At 41.8% G+C, this 23,381-nt stretch overlaps 1 protein-coding gene across 1 annotated transcript in view; it reads left to right on the top strand.

Annotated features, from left to right (window-relative positions):
* LOC134352853 (inositol-trisphosphate 3-kinase C-like) overlaps positions 1–23,381 on the top strand; it is a 53,992-nt gene that overhangs the window by 976 nt on the left and 29,635 nt on the right. The gene's annotated exons all lie outside the window — the stretch shown is intronic.

Below are 23,381 nucleotides of genomic sequence, written 5' to 3'. Positions count from 1 at the left end.
GGGTGATGTAGCTGCACCTGAGAGCGAGCTGGGAAGGGTGACATGCCTACACCCTCGGGGAAGGTTGTGCTGTTTGTTCCCGTGACGGGAAGGAGGTGCCACATGTGTGGGGAATGGTTAGGAAGGTAAGGAGCCTGCGTTTGGTGCAGCTCCTGATTGGGTTTGGGTGTCCTTCAGGTGAGTGTGGTTGCGGTTGTAGGCATGATATTTCTTTAGGATTGTACTCTCTTGAGTTTGTCATTTTATGATACCGAAATTATGATGGAGTTTTATTTTCTTTCCAATGAAACAATTGCCCCCCTCTTCGGTTTTTCTGATTTGGACCAATAGTTGTTTTTATTTTTCTAATTATTTCCATCGTGTGGAGCGTGGGCAGGTTTTGATTTTTTTTGCAATTGAGTAACTCTTGGCAGAAAAGGATCTCGAGTGCCCCACGTCTGTTGCTCCCTATCGGCGTTTAGCTTGTGCTGTAAGATTATATCAATTATCCACCTTTCCTTGATGCCGAATCCATTAGCTGTGCCCGAGTTGTAGGCTGGGTACAGTTACACAAATATTTTTGTTCTGTGGTAAACGTCCAGGAGTTCCGCGGTGCAGACCAAGTACTCGGAGGATGGGTTCTATTTCCGTTCTGTAGGTTTCTTTGCAGAGAGCCGTGGCTCCGTTGTAGTGGGTGAATTGCATTCAGAGAAACCGTTTCTTTCCCTTGACTTCTCTGCTGCCATTTGCAGTTGTCTGTAGCAATGCCAGGGCTCTTATTAAAACAACTGCAACTGACTATTGTATAATGTAAACTGCAACGCCAAGCCGCTCTCTACGTTGCAATGATAACTAACCAGATTAGCTTCAACTATTAAACATGCACAGGTTAGTGGTCAGGGTAACTGACTGCATTTTACAGTTGTCTGACTTGCATTTAAAGTGTGTGTGTGTGTGTGTGGGGGGGGGGGTAATTTCAAAGGAGAGGTGAGAGGCAAGTTTTTTAAAAAAAGATAGTGATTGGTTGCGTGGGGTGGTGGTAGAAGCAGAAACTTTAGAGACTTTTAAGAGACATTTAGACATGAACGTGAAGAAAATGGAGGATGTCAACATTGTATCGACAGAGGGGATTCGTTTATTTGACCATTTGATTACCAATTTAATTGATTCGGCGCAACACCCGTGGGCCAAAGGACCTGTTCTGTGTTTTAACTTGTAGACGCTGAAGCATATTTTCCATTTGAGGTCGATGAGCCACCCACTGAGAATTAAGATTTGATCAGTTGCACCAATCTTGCTCCTCTGGCCGATCTCTGGCTTTGCACACACTGTAAATTTGAGCTGATCGAATCTTGGCTTCCTGTCTTGTATTTTGCACTGCTTCATTTGCTGCTCTCTGCTCATACAAATAGTTCTGAGTACAGTGTTTGCCCTTGTTTCTCTTTGAAATGGCCTCTCTGTCTTTGTCACCATCCACATCTTGATCTGATAGCCTTTGTTTGCTGCATTGTGTCACTGTTCCACCATCAACTAGTATGCTGTAAATTGGGAAATTCCTCACCTGAAATCATAGTCATCTGTGTATCTCCTCTTTCAGTAGACAGCTTGAAACCTACCTCTTAGCATTCTGGTCAATCGGAATCTGGCTTAATATCACTGGCATATGTAGTGAAGTTTGTTGTTTTGTGGCAGTAGTGCAATAGATAGTTTAAAAAACCCTATAAATTGCTATTTTATATGTATATATCTGAGACAGGGATAAAGTAGTGAGGTAGTGCCCATAGGTTCATTGTCCATTCAGAAATCTGATGGTGGAGTGGGAGAAGCCATTTCTATACTTGCTGCTTGAAGGTAGCATTGGCAAGAGTGCATGACCTGGATTGTGGAACTCTGAGCTTGTATGTTTGGGTTGCCATGGGACGCTGTTGAAATGTTTTATGTACAACTGGCTGTCAGTTCTTGCCATCTTATCATTAAGTTATAGACTCCACTTTCAGTGAGTGGGTTGTGGTTCTGAATCCCACACTTGGAGGATTGATTAGGCTGACATCCTGTACTGCGGGACAGGAGTGATTGATCATTTGCACCCTAATCTCCCAACCTATATCAGTTTGGGCAGGGAACTAGTTGTCTGGCATTGTTCATCCTTGCTATGTGCAAATTCTCTACAGCTTTTCCTATATTAGAATCATGACTGTAGATTGAAGATACTTCACAAACTGTGGAGTGCCCTGAAATCTCCTAAAGATGTTATAGATACCGAGCAGCTGACTGTGGCTGGGAGAGGGGAATTGTATGTGTTTTGTTTTGCCTGAGTTCTGGGATTATCTATTTCATGTGGAAACCAAGCACAAATCCTAGTTGATTAAGTAGTGCAGGGATTAAGAAAGGGCAACACAACAGATTGTGAAATGTTAATAGTTTGAAGAGCTGTCTTGCTCTTGGAGGACCCAGTGTCATAGATTGTGTGCAAGTTCTGAGACCTGAGGAGCTATGTTGATGTGGATACATGCTGAGCTCAGTAAGAGCGACAGAAGAAAACGGGAAATCTGAAATGAAGACACAATGCATAATTCACCTCACTGGTCATGGAGCATGTACATGGGAAGTGTTTCTGCTTGGAGACCTGTGGGAGGAGTATACTGAGATATGAATGTGTGTATGTGTTGGCTGAATTAGTTTTGCTGCACTTGTTGTGGTTAAACTCTTGTTTGCTGTAGCTTTAGGCATTGGCATTACTATTAATAAACTGTGGTCGGGTTGGTCACCTCGGAGGAATTCCAGAGATCTGGGTAATCGCCTGTGAGTTGACTGAGATTTCCTTTAGTCATGAAATGATTTAACGATTAGTCCTTCATTTCAAGAAACAAACAAATGAACAATGTAGTCTAATCTTTGCTGAGATGATGCAGTTTATTACTGGTAATTTATTTTTGGCTTTGGGCTTTTGATGTTTAAAAACAAATTTGGTAAGTTCATTAGTAAGAGCGTCAAAAGTTACGGGGAGAAGGCAGGAGATTGGGGTAAACGGGGAAATTTAAATCATCCGTCACTGAAAGGCGGAGCAGACTGGATGGACTGAATGGCCAAGTTCTGCACCAGTGTTGTGCGGTATATTATAATTATTAATGCTTGAGCTTAAATGCAAACAGTGCTTGCTGACAGAGTCGCTCATCGTGCAGTAAAACGTCACGTGCCTACACTCGGGGTTCTGTTCCACAACCTGTTATCTCCGCAGGGTGCGCACACAAAGAATGTCAAGGACACAGATGAGATGCATTGATGCTGTTGTCGTTAACTATTTGGCCTCTCAGTATGTGACAATATGATTCCTCCACATGTGAGATGCCTCTTTCCTCTCATTCCATATTCCTCCAGCCTTTCCAGTAATTGTGTGCACAGTTGCCCTGGAAGTCCAATCTGCTTTATTTCCATAAGACATGGGGGAAAAATTAATCCATTCTACCCACTGAGTCTGCTCAGCCATTCCATTGTGGCTGATTCATTTTCTGTCTCAGCCCCATTCTCCTGCTTGATCTGCTCTAACTAACAAAGAGCCGGTCAACAACCTATGCCTTAAATGTACACAGTGACTTGGCCCCAAGCTGTCTATGCAATGAATTCCACAGAATCACCACAGAATGATTCTTTATTGCACATTCTGTAACAATCTTGCTTTACCAATCAGGGTTGTTGCTTTGAGCTGAACCCCCAACCCTGGAGGACCAGTGGGCCACTCTTAGTCTGGACTGTACCCTTTGACCTGTTTGGCATGGGTGACCCTACCAAGAGCCAAAGCATGAAGATCTTGGTTCAACCAATAACGCTGTCTGGATCATTGAAAGGTGGAGCAGACTCAGAGCAGAATCAGATTTATTGTCACCGGCATGTGACGTGAAATTTGTTAACTTAGCAGCAGCAGTTCAATGCAATGCAAAATCTAGCAGAGAGAGAGAAAAAATACATAAAATAAAACATAATAAATAAGTAAATCAATTAGGTATATTGAATAGATTTTTTTAAAATGTGCAGAAACAGAAATACTGTATATTTAAAAAAAGTGAGGTAGCATTCATGGGGTCAATGTCCATTTAGGATTTGGATGGCAGAGAGAAGAAGCTGGCTTCTATACCTCCTATCTGATGGTAACAGTGAGAAAAGGCCTAGACATCAAATGCTTCTCATACTTTTCATTCCTGGGATCATTCTTGTGAATCTCCTCCTGAGAACATCCTTTTTTTAGATCAGGGGCCCAAAGCTGCTCTCAATACTCCGTGAAGTCTGACCAATGCCCTATAAAGCCTCAGCATTATATCCTTGTTGTATTCTTGTCCTTTCGAAATAAATGCTAACTTTGCATTTGCCTTCCTCACCTCTGATTTCAGAATTTTCTCCATGTTTAGAAAATAGTGTATGCCTTATTCCTTCTACTGAAGTGCATGAACATACAGTTTCCAACATTGTATCCACCTTCCACTTCCCTGAATTTAATGTCTATCTCTGCAGTCATATTTTCTGTTCTAAAATCTGTATTGCCTGTTTATTTTTATGTACGAAAATATTTGAATGATTGTCTGTACCAGGATATTCAGCCTGGCCTGTAGAAATAAAAATGACTTTCTAGAAAGTCTGTCATTGAATAGTTGTTGCTCTGAAACATTATTTGTGGACTGAGGTGTTTATCTCTATATTTTGTTTTTTCACATAGACGATTTTGACATCTGTACAGCTTTGGCATTGTCAGGGTCATCTTTGTAGATTGATCTCTGGTATAACATTTCTGCCACAAGTATCTGATAAAATGCAGTGATGTTACAGCTCCCAGTGTCTTCTGCTTCATTCACTTCAGAGAGAACTCCCAGTGTCTTCTGCTTCATTCACTTCAGAGAGAACTCCCAGTGTCTTCTGCTTCATTCACTTCAGAGAGAACTTACTGGCATTTAAAACCAGGGGGTTCCACTGTAACGGACTCAGAGTGAAACTGTGTTAACCTTTTGAGTCAGGATCTTCCTTTGGATCTGAAATGACACTTTTTCTGATTCTAGTTGCTGCCTGACCTGCTGGTTGTGTCCAGTATTTTGTTTTAATTTCAGTTTTTTTTGGCTCCTAGATTGCTGATTGGCGCCGTGTAACAGTGTATTGGATGCAAAACTGATATAACACACATACGTATACATATATATAGTGGATTCTGGTTAATTGGCCCATTATTTGGGGTAACTCTGAAACCAATCAAGAAAATAGCTGGGAATCCTTTTTACTTATTTGGGACACTGCTGCTTAATTGGGGCAGAAGACTGTTGCTGAACAGGTACTTGCACAAACACAGAATCTGCAGATGCTGGAAATCCAAAGAAAACATATAGAATGCTGGAGGAACTCAGCAGGCCAGCTAGCATCTATGGAAAATTGTAAACAGTTGACATTTTGGGCTGAGACCCTTCATCAAAACTAACTAGATTCTAACTAGTGTCAGTCTGGTACACTTATGTGGCCATTAGACACTACACTGTGCTTAGAATGATTGGTTTTTAAATAACCTCAGTGGCATTTGTTCAAAAAGCAGTGATTTTGTCACTGATAGTTGGCAAGGAATAAGCAGTAGAACAATTTAGAACTGTTTTGCTCACTGTAGTTTCAAGCATTCAGGCTTAGAGATGCCAGAAATGGCTGGGAGTGAAAATAAAACAATTTCACCACTACAAATTTGGAACTATGATGAATTTGAAGATATCGACAATCATCTTGAACGTTCGAATGAAAATGAAGAGTTGGAGGATGCGATCATTGATAGTAGGTGTCTGCGCTGACTTTGTTCATGGCGTATACTGGATGAATTCCTCTCATAACTGTTAGGAACTAATACAGTTCTATAGTACTATTAGTGATCTAACTTGTTCTATGTTTCATTTAAATATGTTATTTCATTTAAATATTTGTTACTCAGTTTTGTCTTTTTTATACTTTTTAACTAATCCCATGAAGCCTTTGGCTACACACATCAAAGTTACTGGTGAATGCAGCAGGCCAGGCAGCATCTGTAGGAAGAGGTACAGTCGACGTTTTGGGCCGAGACCCTCTGTCAGGACTAACTGAAAGAAGAGCTCTCACTGTGTTGCATTTCCTTCTTTGTACCCACAGCTCTCCAAATTGGTGTGGCTTTAGTGAGATGTATTGCATGTAGTTATTGGTTTATTCACTATCTCTGACATTATGTTCTAGTAACCCCATATCGTCAGTAAATTGGTTACCTGAGCCCATTTACTTTAAGTGTAGAATTGTCATTTAATCCAGTGATCTCCTGTCACACTGCATGAAATCGACACCAAGGATTCTGCAGATGCTGAAAATGTAAAGTAACATACAAATGCTGGAGGAACTCGGCAGGTCAGGCAGCATCTATGGAAAGGGGTAAACAGTTGACATTTTGGGCTGAGACCTTTCATCAATACTGATCTGCTGAGTTCCTCACAGCATTTTGTATATTACCTTGACAGCCTGTTTGCTCTTCCATTTTTCACAGTATCTGAGGTTATATCTTGTATTTTCTAAATCTTGGAATTAATTTTCAGAGAAAATCACAACTGTTCTGGATATAACAATCTCCCGTGTAAAACCTTTGAACTAAGTTCAAATTGTTGAGTGGAAGTTGGCAAAAGGATACTCAAGTTCAAAAATATATTTTCCACTTCACTGTACAGCATTCATTTTGATTTCATTCTGTTCTTTCCTTTATTTTCTTATCCTTAGTATTGTCCTCTTTCAGTTTTTGTTTTTGAAACATTGTGGGCCTGGTGCTGTTTGGTGTAAATGTGATGTAATGTAACATCATTACTGCATTTGTATCTGTGTAATAAAGGGAACTTTGTTTCCTTCCAAGTCTTGCAGCATGCCCACTTGCAGATGTACATTGGATTCCGGTTACTATAATTGGGAAACATCAGGACCAGTACACTTTGGGCCAATTAAGTACCAATTAGCCAAAGTTTCATGGAAATAGTTAAAAATGTATTTTTTTTTTTAAAAAGACTCAACTACCATTTGAGTAACAATTTGTGTATTTAAATGAAATACAGAACAAATTAGAACACAATCACGACTACTACAGTTCTATAAACTATTAGTTTCTAATAGTTGTCAAAAGAGGAATTCATCTAGTGTATACTGCCGTGTTCTCTTGACTGCAAGTGAACAAAATCATTGTATGAAGACATTTGATTATCTGCAATGCTTTTGATGACTGCATCCTCCATATCTTCGTTTTCATTGTAACATTCAAGATTATTTGATATCTTCAAATTCATTAAAGTTTCTAACTTGTTGAAGTAATGAAATTATTCCATGTTCACTCCTGGCCATTTGTGGCATATCCAAGCCTGAATCCTTAAAAACTGCAGTGGGCAAAGCAGTTCTGAATTGTTTCTCACCAGCTTTCTGGCAAAAATCACTGCTGTTTGAACACAACTATTTTAAAAATTGTTCGCTCTAAGTGTGGTGTAGTGTCTAACAGCCACACAAATACATGTGACTGGTGCAAGGTAAAAACTGTTTGGCAAGTGTCCCCTTTTCCAATTAAGTGCAATGTGTCCCAAATAAACGAAGGGGATCCTGGCTATTTTCTCTCCTTTTTTATTAAGGGTTGTTCCAATTAACCAATGGCCCAATTAGTTGGAATCCACTGATTGCTAAGTCAGCTCTGGAAATCTCTGCAAAAGCACTGTGGAACTACCCGAACTACAAAGTGCCTGTTTCCTACCACCTTAATGTCCTGAAGGACATTGCCAGTAAATAGTACATACAGCTACCAAATTCTGCAGGAACTCAGCAGGTCAGGCAGCATCTATGGAAAAGAATAAATAGTCGTCATTTTGAACCAAGACTTCTCATTAAGTTCCTCATCAGTCCTGATGAATGATCTTGGTCTGAAACATAGACCATTTTGCGTCTATCCAGACATGATGTCTGACCTGCTGAGTTAGTTTATTTTACTTAAATGTAGTCATAAATGCAGTGCAGGTAGGTCTTTCTGACCCTTCAATCATGCCATCCTGGCAACAATGGCAAATTTGCGATGACTGATTACCAACCAGCATGTCTTTGGACTGTGGGAGGAAAGCAGAGCACCCGGAGAAAACCCACACATTCCACAGCGAGAACGTACAGACTCTTTAAAGACTATGTTGGAATGGGAATCTTGAACTCTGATGCTCCAAGCTCAAATAGTGTTGCTCTGGATTTCGGGCATCTGCAGAGCCTCTTGCCCATATCCCACGAATAAATTGGAAAGTAAAAGATCTGGGTTCTACCTTTTTTTTTGTGTAGAGCCAGGCACCAGCCAGTCTGGATTCCATTGCTCTGTTTGCATTCTCTGTCATTGTGTGCTGGAATGTGGTATTTAAATAACATTTGTTTTGGCATGATGTGTTTTGGAAGAATCCTTGTATCTATGAGCAGTCAAGGGGAGGCTGGACAAGATAACAGGCCGGATAGGCAGGCTATTACGTCAGTGTAAGTAAGTGGATGATATTGATGACCCAGGAAGAATGAAAGTCGGACATTTTGTCAGTGTAGACATGGGGAAGGATTGGACTGTGACTTGTTTTGGGAAAATTCTGACCCAGATCAGAAAGGTATTTGTGTTAGTGAAAATCTGTGGAGTAATTATTTGAGATTGCAAAAGTTGAAATACCTGTGTATTTACCATACGATATTTTGATAGGGGCAGAGATCTGTCCTAGTACGTCTTGTTATTCAAATGATTGGGGTACATGCAGTGGAAAAGTGAACTTGGGAGTGATACGGAATAGAGTTTGAGAAAATAGTTCCCTTCTCAGAAGTTTTTGCAAAGGATATGAGAAATAGGTCGGCAGAACTGCATGGACATTTTTAAACTCAGTCAAGTTTAGTGTTAAATGCACATGAACATGTATGCAGAGGTGCAGTGAAAACTGCGACAGCATCACAGGCATATTGCATCACATAACAAGCTTTCAAAAGGAAAATAAATTAAGCACAACTTACACGATTACAACAGAAGAAAACAAAATCCACTTTAGTGTATTCCGTTTGGATAGTCTCCAGCCTGATGGCATGAACATAAATTTCTCAAACTTTCAGTAATGCCCCTCACTCCCCTTCTTCATTTTCCATCTCCTTTTTCCCTGTCTCACCTTGTCTCGTTCCCTCTGGTGCTTCTCTCCTCCCCTCCCACCCCCCTTTCTTCCATGGCCTTCTCTCTCTTTCACCAATCAACTTCCCAGCTCTTTATTTCATTCTTCCCCATCCAGGTTTGATCTATTATCTTGTGTTTCTCTCTCCCCTAATCTTTTAAATCTACTCCTCAGCTTTTTTCTCCAGTCCTACTGAAGGGTCTCGGCCTGAAACATGGACTGTACTCTTTTCCTAGATGCTGCCTGCCTGCTGAGTTCCTCCAGCGCTTTGTGTGTGTATTGCTTGGATTTCCATCATCTGCAGATTTTTTCTTGATTTTGATATTGCATGCAGTAACCCATTTCTGGATTATAATAGGATTTCCTTCTAGAGTGAAAGATCAGTTGCAATGAACAACAAATATTCCCTTTGCATCGTGTTTTTATTTTTTTTGTTCCTCACTGTGCCTTCTGGCACATTGGGTGGCAATTTTCCTGTTCCTTTAGGATTTTTGTCTTTTTTTGACAAGGTTGAGTTGCTAGATCGATGCTCAACCCAGCATGGATGGAAAGTGTGGTCCCAAATTTGAACCTGGGACCGCTTGCCTAAAAGTCCAGTGCGGATGCCACTACACCACTGGCCAGCTTTTTGTCATTGGCCAGAAATGGTATCAGAGTTTGATATTGTGCTGCTTACGTGGATCAGAGTTGGCACCGAAATAGAGGGATTTGAGAAGTAGAGGAGAGGCAAGATGTATGGGAGTAAATCCAGAGTATAGAGAGCCTTGGCTAAGGATGGCAATAAATTGAGTGAACATTTTAAAACTCTGGTACCAGTTTACCCTGAGAACTGCTTGCCATTTGAGTCAAATGTGATGGATAAAAGTTCAGAAAGTTAGAAGAACCTGCTCACTTGGTAAATTCTACAGATTTCATTCAAAACATTTGGAAACTTCGAGGAACTTGATGCTCTGGATTTCCAGCAACGCACAAAAAAAATGCTTCTCCAAAGGTGCTGCCTGACCTGCTGAGTTCCTCCAGCATTTTGTGTGTGTTGCTCTGGAAACATTGGGGATTTTTGCGTTAAGGAGAATGTTTGTCAGCAACTGAAACAACATTGCCTGGGGGTTTCTTGTTGAAAAAGCAGAATTGAAGCGTGAATGGTGTTGAAGCCATTGAGCTAATGGACAGGAGGGACTTTGGGATCTTGAAATCAACAATGTAGAGAAGAACTAGCAGCCACCTGTATTGTTGGATTACATAGCAAAAGCTGGAGGGGAGTCCAGATCCTGTCACAACATGCCCACCACGTTGTTGAACCTCTTGCCCTTGTATGTCTTCACTCTTATTTTGGTTTACTCCTTTGTCACAGTATTTGGTGTCCATAAGACACAGGAGCAGAATTGGGCCATTTGGTCCATCGAGTCTGCTCTGTCAGATCATCACGGCTGAAACCTTTGATGCTTGGATTAATCAAGAACCTATCAGCCTCCATACCCGTTTGTGGCAATGAATCCCAAAAATTCACTACCCTCTGGCTAAAGAAATTCCTCCTTGTTGCTGTTCTAAATGGACATCCCTCTATTCTAATGATGTACCCTCTGGGCCTAGACTCACTCACTGTAGGAAACGTCCTCTCCACATCCACTCTATCTAGACTATTCAATAGGTTTTATTGAGATCCCCTATGCTAGTGCTTGGGTGTCAAAGTGAGTTGGGTGGGCGGTGTGCTGAAGAGAAGGGCCATGCTTATGAGTGATTAATGACTGGGTCAGGAATGTTGCTATTGAAAATTATAGCTGTGCAGTTCATTTCAATTTGTTTTCCGTTTAAAATTCCAAAGGCTCATTTTCAAATAAGACTCATTTCCTTACTCTTCCCAGGAGAAGCAATGGAAGAACATTCCCAATGTTAATTTGAGGTTATGTGATCACTCCTTCTATATCTGAGTTGTCAAACCGCAAAAAGCCCCAAGTCTCTTGTCCATTCAGAAAAAATCTTCTGCAGTTTTGCAGCTTTGCAGGAAGGGTAGATTTTGTATCACTTGAAGGAAAGAAATAGACATCTATATATCAGTATAGTGGATTCTGGTTAATGGAGACAATCGGGGCCAGTATATTTTGGCCCTATTAAACAGCTGCTCCAGTTAGCGGAAGTTTCATGGAAATAGTTAAGTATAAGAAAGATAACTAGGCAACATTTTGTGTATTTAAATGAAACGGCAAATTGGAAAATCGCCACTGCTGCGACAGTACTATAAAACTCTTGTTTCTTAATAGCTGTCGATAAAGGTTTTCATTCAGTGTATGCTGCTGCATTCTTTTGATTGCACTGATTTTATTCATTTACAGTCAGACACCAAGTGTAGATAATGGACTGCCTTCGTATAATGTTTTCGACTATTGCATCCTCCAAATCTTCATATTTATTGCAACATTCAAGATGTCGATACCTTCAAATTATTGTAGTACCTAACTTGTCAAACTATGAAGTAGTTTCATTTTCACTCCTGGCCGTTTCTGGCATATCCAAGCTTGAATGCTTGAAACCAATGTGAGCAAAACGGTTCCGAATTGTCTTGCTGCTTATTTCTCACCAACCATCAATGACAAAAATGGCAGCTTTTTGAACACAAGCAGATGCAACTGATGCCATTTATAAACTGTTCACTCTTAACACATTTTTGGTTCAAATGGGCACTCAAGTGCACGTGACTGATGCTAGTTAAAATCTGTTCAGCAACTGTCTCCTTTCCCAATTAAGTAGCATAGTGTCCCAAATAAAGGGAATCCCAGCTATTTTCTCGATTTGCTTTTATTCTTTAAGAGTTGGCCCAAGTAAGTGGCTGTCCTGATTAATCAATGGCCCAATTAACCGGAATCCTCTGTTTTTCTGTTGCCAACTGCCTCACTTTAAGTGGCCACCTTCTCATTGCACATATGTTTGATTCCCCTCATTGAACATAGACAAAAGAACACACTGTTGCAGTTTGAAGTACTTCACCGATGTAGTCACTATTATAATGTGAATTATTTGTCAGTTTCCATATAGTGAGATAATAGCAATGTGATTAGAATGCAAATGATCTTTGATTACAATTGGCTGAGGATGGATACTCCAGTTAATCATGTCCACCTGGCAACACAGTTTAAGATCTCATGTATAAAACACCTTTGGCAGTGCAGAAGTCCCACAGTTCTAAGGTGGATCATACTATCCATTACCCCTGCATAATTAGTCTGGAGCTCTCTGACCTCTGCGCACTCAGCGACATGGCGACCGACTCTTGGATAACTCAGTCCCCCGACTTGGCGTCTGTTGAGTTTTGATGGAAGACAAAGCTTAATGACTAAAAATTCAGAAACTGTCGACATTGTGAACTGAAGGGCTGTGTCTGTACTCCACTGTGATATTCTAATTAAACATGCAACTAAATGGTAGGCCAGTGCTGCTGCCTCAGCACGAGTGACTCTCGTCCCCAAGGTAGCATATTCTTGGGATGATGTGCTTTTTTTTTACCCCCCTTCCTCTGGATATTCTACTTTCCATGCACATCCTACCTACAGAGGTTGGTAGGTAGTTAATTGGCTTTGCCCCTATTGTGGATGAGTAGGGGGAGATGACGAGGGTTTTAGAGGAAAAATAGGATGGGTTGGATGGGTGCTGAAAGGCCTGTTTTTGTGATGTTTGTTGTTATGACTCTCAAATTATTCCTGCTCTTTTTCCTTACCCATGCGCCTAGAATCCCCATCAAAACTATTGGGGGTCTGGTCTGACTGGGAATTGGGACCATAGCAGTAATTTTCCCCAGTACATTAAAAATAAGATCTACTGATGCTGGAAATTTGAAACAGTGTTGGAAGCAACTCGGCAGATCAGGTTTTGTGACTGAGGGTTAATAATCCTGAAATATTTCTCTTTCCACAGATAATGCCTAGCTTAATTACATTCAACTCTAAATCTTTATTGAAAGCAAATTTCAGAATATTACACAAAGCCATGAGACTTTACAATAAACACACACAAAAGTTGCTGGTGAACGCAGCAGGCCAGGCAGCATCTCTAGGAAGAGGTGCAGTCGATGTTTCAGGCCGAGACTCTTCATGAAGGAAGAGTGAGTAAGCAATTTGCTCTTCCTTCAGTTAGTCCTGACGAAGGGTCTCGGCCTGAAACGTCGACTGCACCTCTTCCTAGAGATGCTGCCTGGCCTGCTGCGTTCATCAGCAACTTTTATGTGTGTTGCTTGAATTTCCAGCATCTGCAGAATTCCTGTTGTTTGAGGCTTTACAATATATCATTTCAATCACTTTTATTTGCAGTGCTTGTGTGCATTGGTTCATTATAGTTTGATAATGTGATGTAGATTTTGAGTAATATTAAAAATACAGAACAATCAATAAAAATTGTGTCCTTTAACATATTAGACCATTAAACTCCCCCTTGAATCTGTGCCAGCTCAGAGTAATTTTATTTCCATTTTATGACCTTGTTATGACATGTTTTCTCACGTGCTTGTCAATACCAATTCTTTCTACCACCCAGCTATGCTCGGAGTAGTTTCTGGTAACCATATGACTGGCATGTGTCTGAGAAGAGGGAGTGAAATAGAACATTTGGGAGAGAATAAGTAAGCTCATACAAAGGGTACTGGGAGGTCGATGCCAAGCCTGAACTGTAGCTGGGAGGCAGCTACACTACCTGCCGCACCCAGTGTATTACGCACAATGTAAAACCAACAGCGGCTCATTAACATTTTTGAATAACATGTGAAAAATGTTAATTTTTTTATGGGGGACGAGTGAGTTCAGGTTTATTGTTCAGCCGTACGCATGTATACTGAATGAGACAATGTTCCTCTGTACCAAGGTGCACAACACACTACATATAACTCGCACAACACAAAGTAATATTACCTTTAGTAAATTAACAAATAATATGCATATGTGATACAAGTTTTAAAAAGTAAAAAGTATAACGCGACCAGCACTTCATGCGTGCCGAGAACTGGATGGTGTCAGGGAGTTCAGTAGCCTTACAGCCTGGGGGAAGAAGCTGTTTCTCTCACAGTAAGGGGAGTGTATGAGTAGGTTGAGAGAGGAGAAATGTAGATGGCAGAGGGAGTGCCCGGGGTGGGTGGGTAATCGGGAGTGCTCTGAGTTTGGTGGATGGGTGATGAATCCGAGTGCTGGATTTCAGTCAGGACCCATCTGTAACTGGGGAAGGTTAGGCACTGCTTCATCTCCTACTTTCACTCTCTGGTTTCAGTCTCCATGCTCTCAGTCTGTGTTGTTGTAGCCTGCGATTTCATTGAAAGGAAGAAGCGGGGAGCTAATCAGGTGACGGAGAGCTTCCATTGTTGGAGAATGCTGTGGTATTAAAACTTGTCATTCTTTATTAAGTACCATGTTATAAATGCACTGGAAATATACCAACTCTTAGTGTTTTGGCGCTTTCTAAATTGACTGTGGGTGTTGTTTGAATCCTGTACATGTTTGTTTTTGTGTGTTGTGGTTGTCATGTGTTCTCTGCTCTTCTTGGACTTTGGGTTGTGATTGTGCCTTTATGCTGTGTGTGTGTGTGTGTGCGCTTCTCATAGCTAATGGTACTTTTTCATTCAGATACTAAAGTGTGCCTTAAAAGTGTAGGAGGGGTTATTTCCCAGGATGAATTGTTAGCAGGAGATGGTAGGCCATTTACCCACTCTTGGCTACTCCTTCATTTCAATAGTATCAATAATAATATGTTTACCTTGGTTCTTCATTCTTGCAATAGCATCAAACTGACTTGTATAAATCAAAAAAAAAACTTATGATATCTTGTTTGTGACTGAGCCTCCACATTTCTCTTGAGTAGAGGATTCCAAAACTGTGAAGACGGTAGTTTGTTTTGTCCTGAATGACTGGTGCGTTATTTTGAGGCTGCAACCTTGTATTGAACTAAATTGCTTTGAATTTTTATGAAAAATCACATTGCAGTCACTGTTTCCTAAATGTTCTTTAACTCTGAGATCATTTAACCCTTTCCTACAACACAGCATTATAACTAAAATAGCATGTATCTTTGTTGGTTCATCAATGTATAGAACCAAGAAACTTCCTTGGGCTCCATGAATTCACTTTCCATACTGTTGCAGATAACTTCTGTGTCAATATGATTTTCTTTTATCTTCATGCATTTTAATTTCCACATTATTTCACTGCTCTCTTTCTATCTTCTAAGTTGGTCAGAAGGAATCCAACATTTGTGTGTTTGTGTTTTTTAAAAAAAAAATGTTTAAAGAGCACCTGCAAAATCTTTGTGATATACAGGCAACATCTGGGTTTTTGCAAAAGAAAAATCCAGATCCTTGGTAGCTTATAAAGATAAAGGTAGTTTTATTTGTTAGATGTGTACCAAAACATGCAGTGGAAGGCATCATTTGCATCGAGGTTGTGCCGTGGGCAGCCTGCAAGTGTCATGGTGCTTCTGCCAACATAGCTTACCTACAAATAACCTGGCTCTAAATGTATGTCTGGAATGTGGTTGGAATCTGAAGATCCACAGTCATGGGGAGAATGTAGAAACCTTTTATAGACAGCAGTGGGAATTTTATAGCTGGCACTGACAAGCCTTGTGCTAACCTATGTGCTCCCGTGCCTAGATGACCGTAAGCCTATTTGGGCCACGTTCAATTGTGACAGCTTGTCCACTACTGTCCAGCTGGAACTGAAGCACATCATAATTGCCCTTTACCCAGTGCCTCCAAAGAATATGGAAATTTACAGGGATTCTTAGAATGTGTATAGCTGTCATTATCGAGGTGTTTGATAGTGAAACTATAATTTCCTTTGTTAGTGGTTAGTTTGTCACAGCATCTGTCACCTGTGGCAGTGGTGTAAATCTGATCACTAATGGCTGGCACTTGGTGTTTAGATACTTTCGTTGTTGTTCAATCATTTAGTTGAATCAAACTCTTCGTGACCGCATGGACCATAGGGTCCATAGGGTTTTCATGGCAAGATACGGAAGTAGATTGTTAGGCTTTTCTTCTGTGCAGATACTACCGCCCAGGTTGGGACCCGGCTGGGGTTGAACTTTGGACCATCTACCCTGAAGTCCAGTCTGAGCCACTATACCACCAGCCGACCTGTTTAGATACTACCCTTGTAATAAACACAGGAAAATCTGCAGATGCTGGTAATAGATTTACTATCCTAGTAAGTCTGTTTTGGATCTTGCCCAGTGTGTCCCTTATTGCATGAGGCCCAAACTGACCATTCCTCCCCTGTTTTCAGCTGTCTTCCTGGACATCATCCCTTTTCATTGGCTTGATGTGCTCTTGCACCAATATCTTGCCTTGAAGATCTCTTTGGTATGAGCTTCACAATCCCTGTCTCTTCTCGCTCCCCAGCCATATAGGATGCTGTTGCTGCTTGGTGTTTCTGCCATGTCCCTCATCTTCGATGGAGAGCTGTCTGACCCTGCTATCCTGGGACTAGTGGTATTTCCCCCTGCTGTTTAAAAGCCTCCAGAAAGCTACATGGTTAGATGGTTCTTGGTTCTGAATTCCACCTTGTGTCATGTCTTGTTTTATTCTGAGTCATTTCCAGATGCCATATTAATGTCTTCTTGGCCTCCATTGGTCAGGGTCAACCATGGATGTTGCATCTTGGCTTTCAAAGTCAATACAGGAGCCAGTACACAAGCTGGGGCAGTATGATGTGGAGGGGAAGCTGTTGCCCTTGCAGCTGACTTGCCCTCTCCACGAAGCTGATAAATCCAAAGGAATGGCAGAGAACTATACAGTTTGGCACCATTGGCATCACAGGAGCTGCCAATCAGTGTTGAACTCAATATGTAGACTCGGAGTGTTTGATAGCTCTGGGTTTGTACTGGCTGGAATTTAGAAGGTTGGGGGGCTGGGGGGAGGTGGATCTCATCGAAACCTTTTGAATGTTGAAAGGCCTGGACAGAGTAGATGTAGCTGGAGGATGGTGACAGTATTACCACAGGCAGCTGTGGAGGCCAGGTTGTTGGGTGTATTTGAGGCAGAACTTAATAGGTTCTTGATTGGACGTGGCATCAGAGCTTATGGGGAGGAGACTTGGGAGTGGGGCTAGGAGGGGGTTAAAAGATCAGCCATGATTAAATGGCAGAGCAGACTCAATGGGCCAAATGGCCTAATTCTGCACCAATGTCTTGTGGTCTTTGGTTGGCCCTGCAGTAGCTGCTGCTTCTGAGTGTGCTGAGTGGGTGGTCTTAGTAGCTAAGCTGCATGTGAAGGCCAGGAACTGGACTTGGTTGTCAGAGGCTATTTGAGACTCAGATCATTTGCAGTATATAGTAGGTAGTGGGAGTTTGCCCTGCTACCAGCCTGATTAAGGCAGCCTTAAGGAAACAACCTCAGTCTAACTTAATGATTTTTTTTTTGTTCCGTTCTGTATTGAGGAATATAGTAACTGTTTGCTGGTAGTAAAATGCCTGTGTACTGGAATGTTATGCCTCCACTGAGTATATTGCACATGCGTGGGTACACGATATTGCTTAGTGTTCAGATTAAGCACATTCCCCTTGAACAGTTTTACTGAGAGACTTAACCAACTTTGCCTCTGGTTGTTGTTTGTATCTTCTGATTAAATTGTCGCAGAAACCACAACATCGGCATGTAATGGAAACTTTTGTGCAGGTAGCTGGTTGCTGGGCAACAAGTTGCATAACCTTCCTTTCTGCAGCATGTAGGACCAGATGAGGCTGATAGAGGAAATGGTTGGAGGAGGGGACCAGTCTGAGCTGAGTCTGTGCTCTGTGAAAATAAGTGATGTGGATGCCATTGGTTTGAATAGGGGCAAGAAGGCTCTGTACTTGCAAGACGCATCGCCATCAATGCTGCAAGTCGGTGACCATCCCTTGGCTGCACCTTTAAACATCTCAACTGTGAAAGTGAGCAAAGCTTTTGTTTTATCATTATGTCTAGGCTTTTCTAACGTTCCAAAAGCTTTATGCTCAGCTTTGCCTGGAGTGTTTTTGCTAATCTAGCAACGCAGAACTGTTTACACTCGTGGAAAATGAATAGACAGCACAATAATGCAGCGAGCAGAAGTAGAGCTGCTGCCTTAACTCTAACATTCTGGGTGCATGAGCTTCCATTTCTCCTTCCAGTCATTTATAGTTTCTTTTTTTTTCCTTTTCCCCTCCTCCTTCCCTCTCCTCCTCATCTGCCTATCACTTCCTCTGGTGCATCTCCTTCTCCCCTCCCTCCCATGGTCCACTCTCCTTTCCCATCAGATTCCTTCTTCTCCAGCACGTTAGCTTTCCAACCTATCTCCTTCCAGCTTGTCCGCCTTCCTCTATCTTCCCCCGCCCCCCCCCCACCTTTTTATTCTGGCATCTTCCACCTTTCTTTCCAGTTCTGATGAAGGGTCTTGACCCCAAATGTCAGTTTTTTTAAAACTGATTTCCATCAATGCTGCCCGATCTGCAATGTTCCTCCAGCATTTTGTGTGTGTTGCTCTTCCAACATCTGCAGATCACATGTGTTTAGTATTTGGGGTTCAATCTTGACCTCTGGTGCTGTCTGTAATTTGTACGTTCTTGCTGTGCCCACATGGGTCTCCTCAAGTACTCTAGTTTCCTGCCACATCCCAACAACGTGAAGGTTGGCAGGTTGATCTGTCACTGTATCTGTCCCTACTGTGTGAGTGAGTGAGTGATAGAAACAGAAATGAACCAGAGTCACTGCTATCGGTTGTGAAGTTTGTTGTTTTGCAGCAGCATTTGTTAGTTGGGGTCAGCCATTGGTGTTGTCACCCAGCTGTCTATGTGATATGAAAACCAGGGCAGTACGATTGGGAGAGCAAGCCATGTAGCTGGCTCCCGCTCTCCACACAGCTGATGAATCCAAAGGAACTGATCCAGTTTGGCACCAGCGGCATTGCAGGAATTGTCAGTGTGGAATTTAACATGGGGGCTACCTTGGGGACTGCTGCTCCTGAATCCTTCCCCATGAGTGGGTCTTGCCACAAGGCAGTGGAAGTTTGAGATCAGAGTTTTCTCTTCTCCTAGGTGAGCTGCTAATCATGGCTAACAAGTCACATCTGGGTTTTAAGTTGTCAGTAATCTGTCTTTGCCCCTTCTCCTTTCTGTAAAAAAAATGGTTCCACCGGGCTTAGTAGCTAAGCCACTCATGAAGGCCAGGAGCTGAACTTGGTTGTCAGGGGCCATAACCCTAGGTCAATTTACAATAAGTACATATAAAAATGTTAAATTACAGAAGTAGTACAAAAAGTGTGTGGGGGGGGGCAATAGTAAGGTAGTGTACATAGGTTCATTGTTCATTCGGAAATCTGTTGGTGGAAGGAAAGAAGCTGTTCCTGAAAATGGGGGAGAGGGTGGTTTCCTTAATGATGGATACTGCCTTTTTGAGGCATCACCTTTTTGAAGGTGTCTAGGATGCTGGGGAGGTTAGTGCCCGTGATGGGGCTGGCTGAGTTTACAACTTTTGCAGCTCTTTCCAATCCTGTGCAGTGGCCCCTCCATACCAGACAATTCTGGGCAGTGGGGAAAGGATCTGAGTAAGTGACCACTGGATGGTCTGTAGATTTAGTGGGACGCTTGAGAGTCTGATTTTTATTTGTCTTCAAGCTTTTTAATCGGAGGGGAAGTGTGTGAAAAGGCAGCTGGCCAAGTGCAACTTCTCACTGAGCTGCTTTACTCGTGCTCCATCTGCCCCCTCTCTGACTCATTGCTGTGCTTTTGCAAGGCATGTCTCATGTTCCTGTTGTGTTTACCTGTATCCTCATGACCCTGAATGTTTGGAAATGGAAGAGAGCCAGCTCTGTTTATTGTCGTAGTCATACAGTGTGAAAGCAAGCCCTTCTGCCCTCTGAGCCATTATCAGGCACCCAATCACACTAGTCCCATTTTATCCTCCCCACATTCACATCAACTTCTCCCAGATTCCACCCCTCACCTTCTCACTCGGGACGATTTGCACTGACCAGTGAACCTTGCAACCTGTTCATAGGGCATTGGGGGTAGTGTAGTGTTTCGCGCAACACTATTACAGCTTGGGGTCATCAGAGTTCAGTTCCGACATTATCCGTAAGGTGTCTGTACGTCCTCCCCATGAAATGCTCCCACAGTCCAAAGACATACCAATTAGTAGTTTAATTGGTAATTGAAAACTGTCCCATGATTAGACTAAGGTTAAATTGGAGGTTAAATTGTGATGTGATTCAAAGGACATGAAGGCCCTATTCCACACTGTATCTCTAAATAAAAATAAAACAAATAAATAAAATGTTTGGTATATGGGGCAAAACTGGAGAAACTCAGAAAAGCAAAGTGGTCATGGAGAGAGCATGCGAACTCCACACAGACTGCTCCTATCTTGCGATTGAGCTGGGATTATTGTACTCTGAGGCAGCAGTTCTGTGTCACTGTGTTACTCATTGCAGATCTGCTGTTTTGAACAGTTTGTGTGGCTAGTAGTGATTCATGTGATGGGCAAACGTTGCTACACATTCCAGAGTAAGATTATAGACCATGAGACATGGGTGCAGAGTTGCGCCAGTCAGCCCCTCAAGTCTGCTCTGCCATTTCATCATGGCTGATTTATTATCCCTCTCAACCCCATTTTCCTGCCTTCTCCCCATAATCCTTGACACCCTGACTAAAGAACCTAACTGCTTTAAATATACCCATTGATTTGGCTTCCATAGCTATCATGGCAATGAATTCAACAGACTCACCACTCCTTGGCTAAAGAAATTCTTCATCTGTGTTCCAAATGGACACCCCTCTATTCTGAGGCTGTGCCCTCTGCTCCTAGACTCCCCCACTGAAGGAAGCATCCTCTCTACATCTACTCTATCTAGGCTGTGGATTATACAAGAATAGGCTATCCGTCTTGCTGTGCATGAAAAGATTTTTTTAGACTTATCCAAGTTGTTCCACTCCCTTGCCCATGCAAAATTATGAGAAACTAACAGGCTGTTTGACTCCTTCAGTTTTATAATCCATCAGAGGGGTTCATGATGTCATTAATGGCCCAAGCTCTCATCTACACCAGCTTTCAAGTCCCAAAGGGCTTTACAGCCATCAATACATCTAACATTCATTCAGTGGCCACTTTATTAGGTACACCTGCCAATCATGCGGCAGCAACTCAAAGCATGCAGACATGGTCAAAGGGTTCAGTTGTTGTTCAGCCAAACATCAGAATGGGGAAGAAATGTAATCTTGGTGACTTTGACCATTGGTACTAGACGAGATAGTTTGAGTATCTCAAACTGTTGATCTCTTGGAGTTTTCACACACAACAGTCTTTGGAGTTTAGAGAATGGTGCAAGAAACAAAAACCATCCAGTGAGCTGCAGTTCTTTGGGTGAATACACCTTTTAAATGAGAGAGCTCAGAAGCATCTTGGCACATGTTGAACCTTGAAGTGGCTGATACAGCAGCAGAAGATCACCAATATATACTTAGTATCCACTTTATTAGGGATGTCCTGTACCTAATAAAGTGTTCATTGAGTGTATAGCTACCTTTGTAATGTAGGAAACAGTGCTCTTTGTGGTGCACTATTTGGCTGCCAGGTGATGTAACCACAAGATACTGAGCGATATTAGTTGTGGGCCGTGGATTGGCATGAGTTCCCACTTGTCCATGATGCTCGGCAGAACAAAACAACTCAACGAAACAAAACTGAAGATAGCAAGCAACAAAGCAAAAACGGCAAAACAAACCCGTTTGTCCCTCTCACCCGCCCACACAAACGAGTAGTCCGCCAAACCCAGGAAGGGTCTCCTGGTTTCAGCCTTCGCACTGTGACTTCTATCCACCAACCATCGGCTGTTGATGTGCTCTCAGTAAGTGTGCCTCCATTGAGTGCATCGGCAAGAGCTGAGGCTGGCATGGACTTGTGTAAATTCAAAACAATGAAAACATTTTCCAGATGGTTTTCCTGTGAACTCCACCAAATGATTTTCCTTCAAAGATATCACCCAACATTTTAGGACAGATGTTATGTGGCTCTGATTTCACTGTGTTTCAGATGAGATCTGAATCTTAGAACACTTTGAATTGTATGTTCTTGCAATCAGTAGTGAGTGATCCTTTGGTACCAGCTAATAACAAGGCGGGTTGAGAGGGTGAACAGCTTTAAGTTTCTCTGCATAAATACCAACGAGGATCTCACGTGGTCTGTACATACTGGCTCTGTGGTGAAAAAGGTGCAATGGTACCGCCGCTTAAAAGCCAGGACCAACAGGCTCCAGGACAGCCTCTTCCACCAGGCCATCAGACTGATTAATTCATGTTGATGCTACTGTATTTCCATGTTATATTGACTATCCTGTTGTACATAATATTATAAATTACTATAATTGCACAATGCACGTTTGAACAGAGATGTAATGTAAAGATTTTTCTACTCGAGTATATGAAGGATGTAAGTAATAAATTCAATTCAAGACTGGTTTATGTTTAATAAAACACAGTACTCTCCCCACAGACAGGAAAAGTTCATATGGGTAATTTAAATATTAAATGCAGACATGAAAATTTATAAAGTGGGTAAGAAAGAATGGATGAAATGCATTGAAGAAACAAACAATTGCTGTAAATATTGCAGTTGAGAACAATAGAGAAATTTATTTTGAGGGAGGATAGGCATTACAAAGGGAAAGGGGGGCATTCTCCCTCTTTTATAATGTCTCCCTCTCCATTCTTAGTTCTGATGCCTGTCTTAACCCAAAATGTCCACCATTCCTTTCCTTCCACAGATGTTGCTCAACCCATTGAGTTCCTCTTGTTTTTTTTGCAAAAAGAAACCATCAAAAGCTGAAGTGGGTGAAGAGTTGGTGTATGTGAATCTTGGTGAAATTTGAGACTGCAGTTCATGATCTGAAATTGTTATACTGAATCTGAAAGACTGCAAAGTCTGTGATTTAATTTGCTGTTCAGGTTTAATTCAGCTTCATTAGAACAATAGAAGAGGCTGAGAAGGGGATTCAGAGATGATGCAGAAAGTTGTATTAAGTAGTTGTATTTTTCAAGTGCAGAAAGATTTATGACTAGTTTCGTATGGAAATAATAAAGCAGAAGATTAAAAAGAAAAATGATTGAAGGGAGGAAGAAGATGCACAGAGGTGTAAGGAATTAATTCCGGTAGTGATCTCCAGCCAGCTGAAGGCATGACTTCTTGAGCCAAGTGTAGGAAGACTGCAGATATCTTGAAAGATTTGAGGAGATTGGAGATGAGACTCAAGACTG

This window comes from Mobula hypostoma, chromosome 10 (genome assembly GCF_963921235.1).
Source record: "Mobula hypostoma chromosome 10, sMobHyp1.1, whole genome shotgun sequence".
NCBI classification, from domain to species: domain Eukaryota; kingdom Metazoa; phylum Chordata; class Chondrichthyes; order Myliobatiformes; family Myliobatidae; genus Mobula; species Mobula hypostoma.
This window is presented reverse-complemented; position numbering and strand designations above follow the sequence as displayed.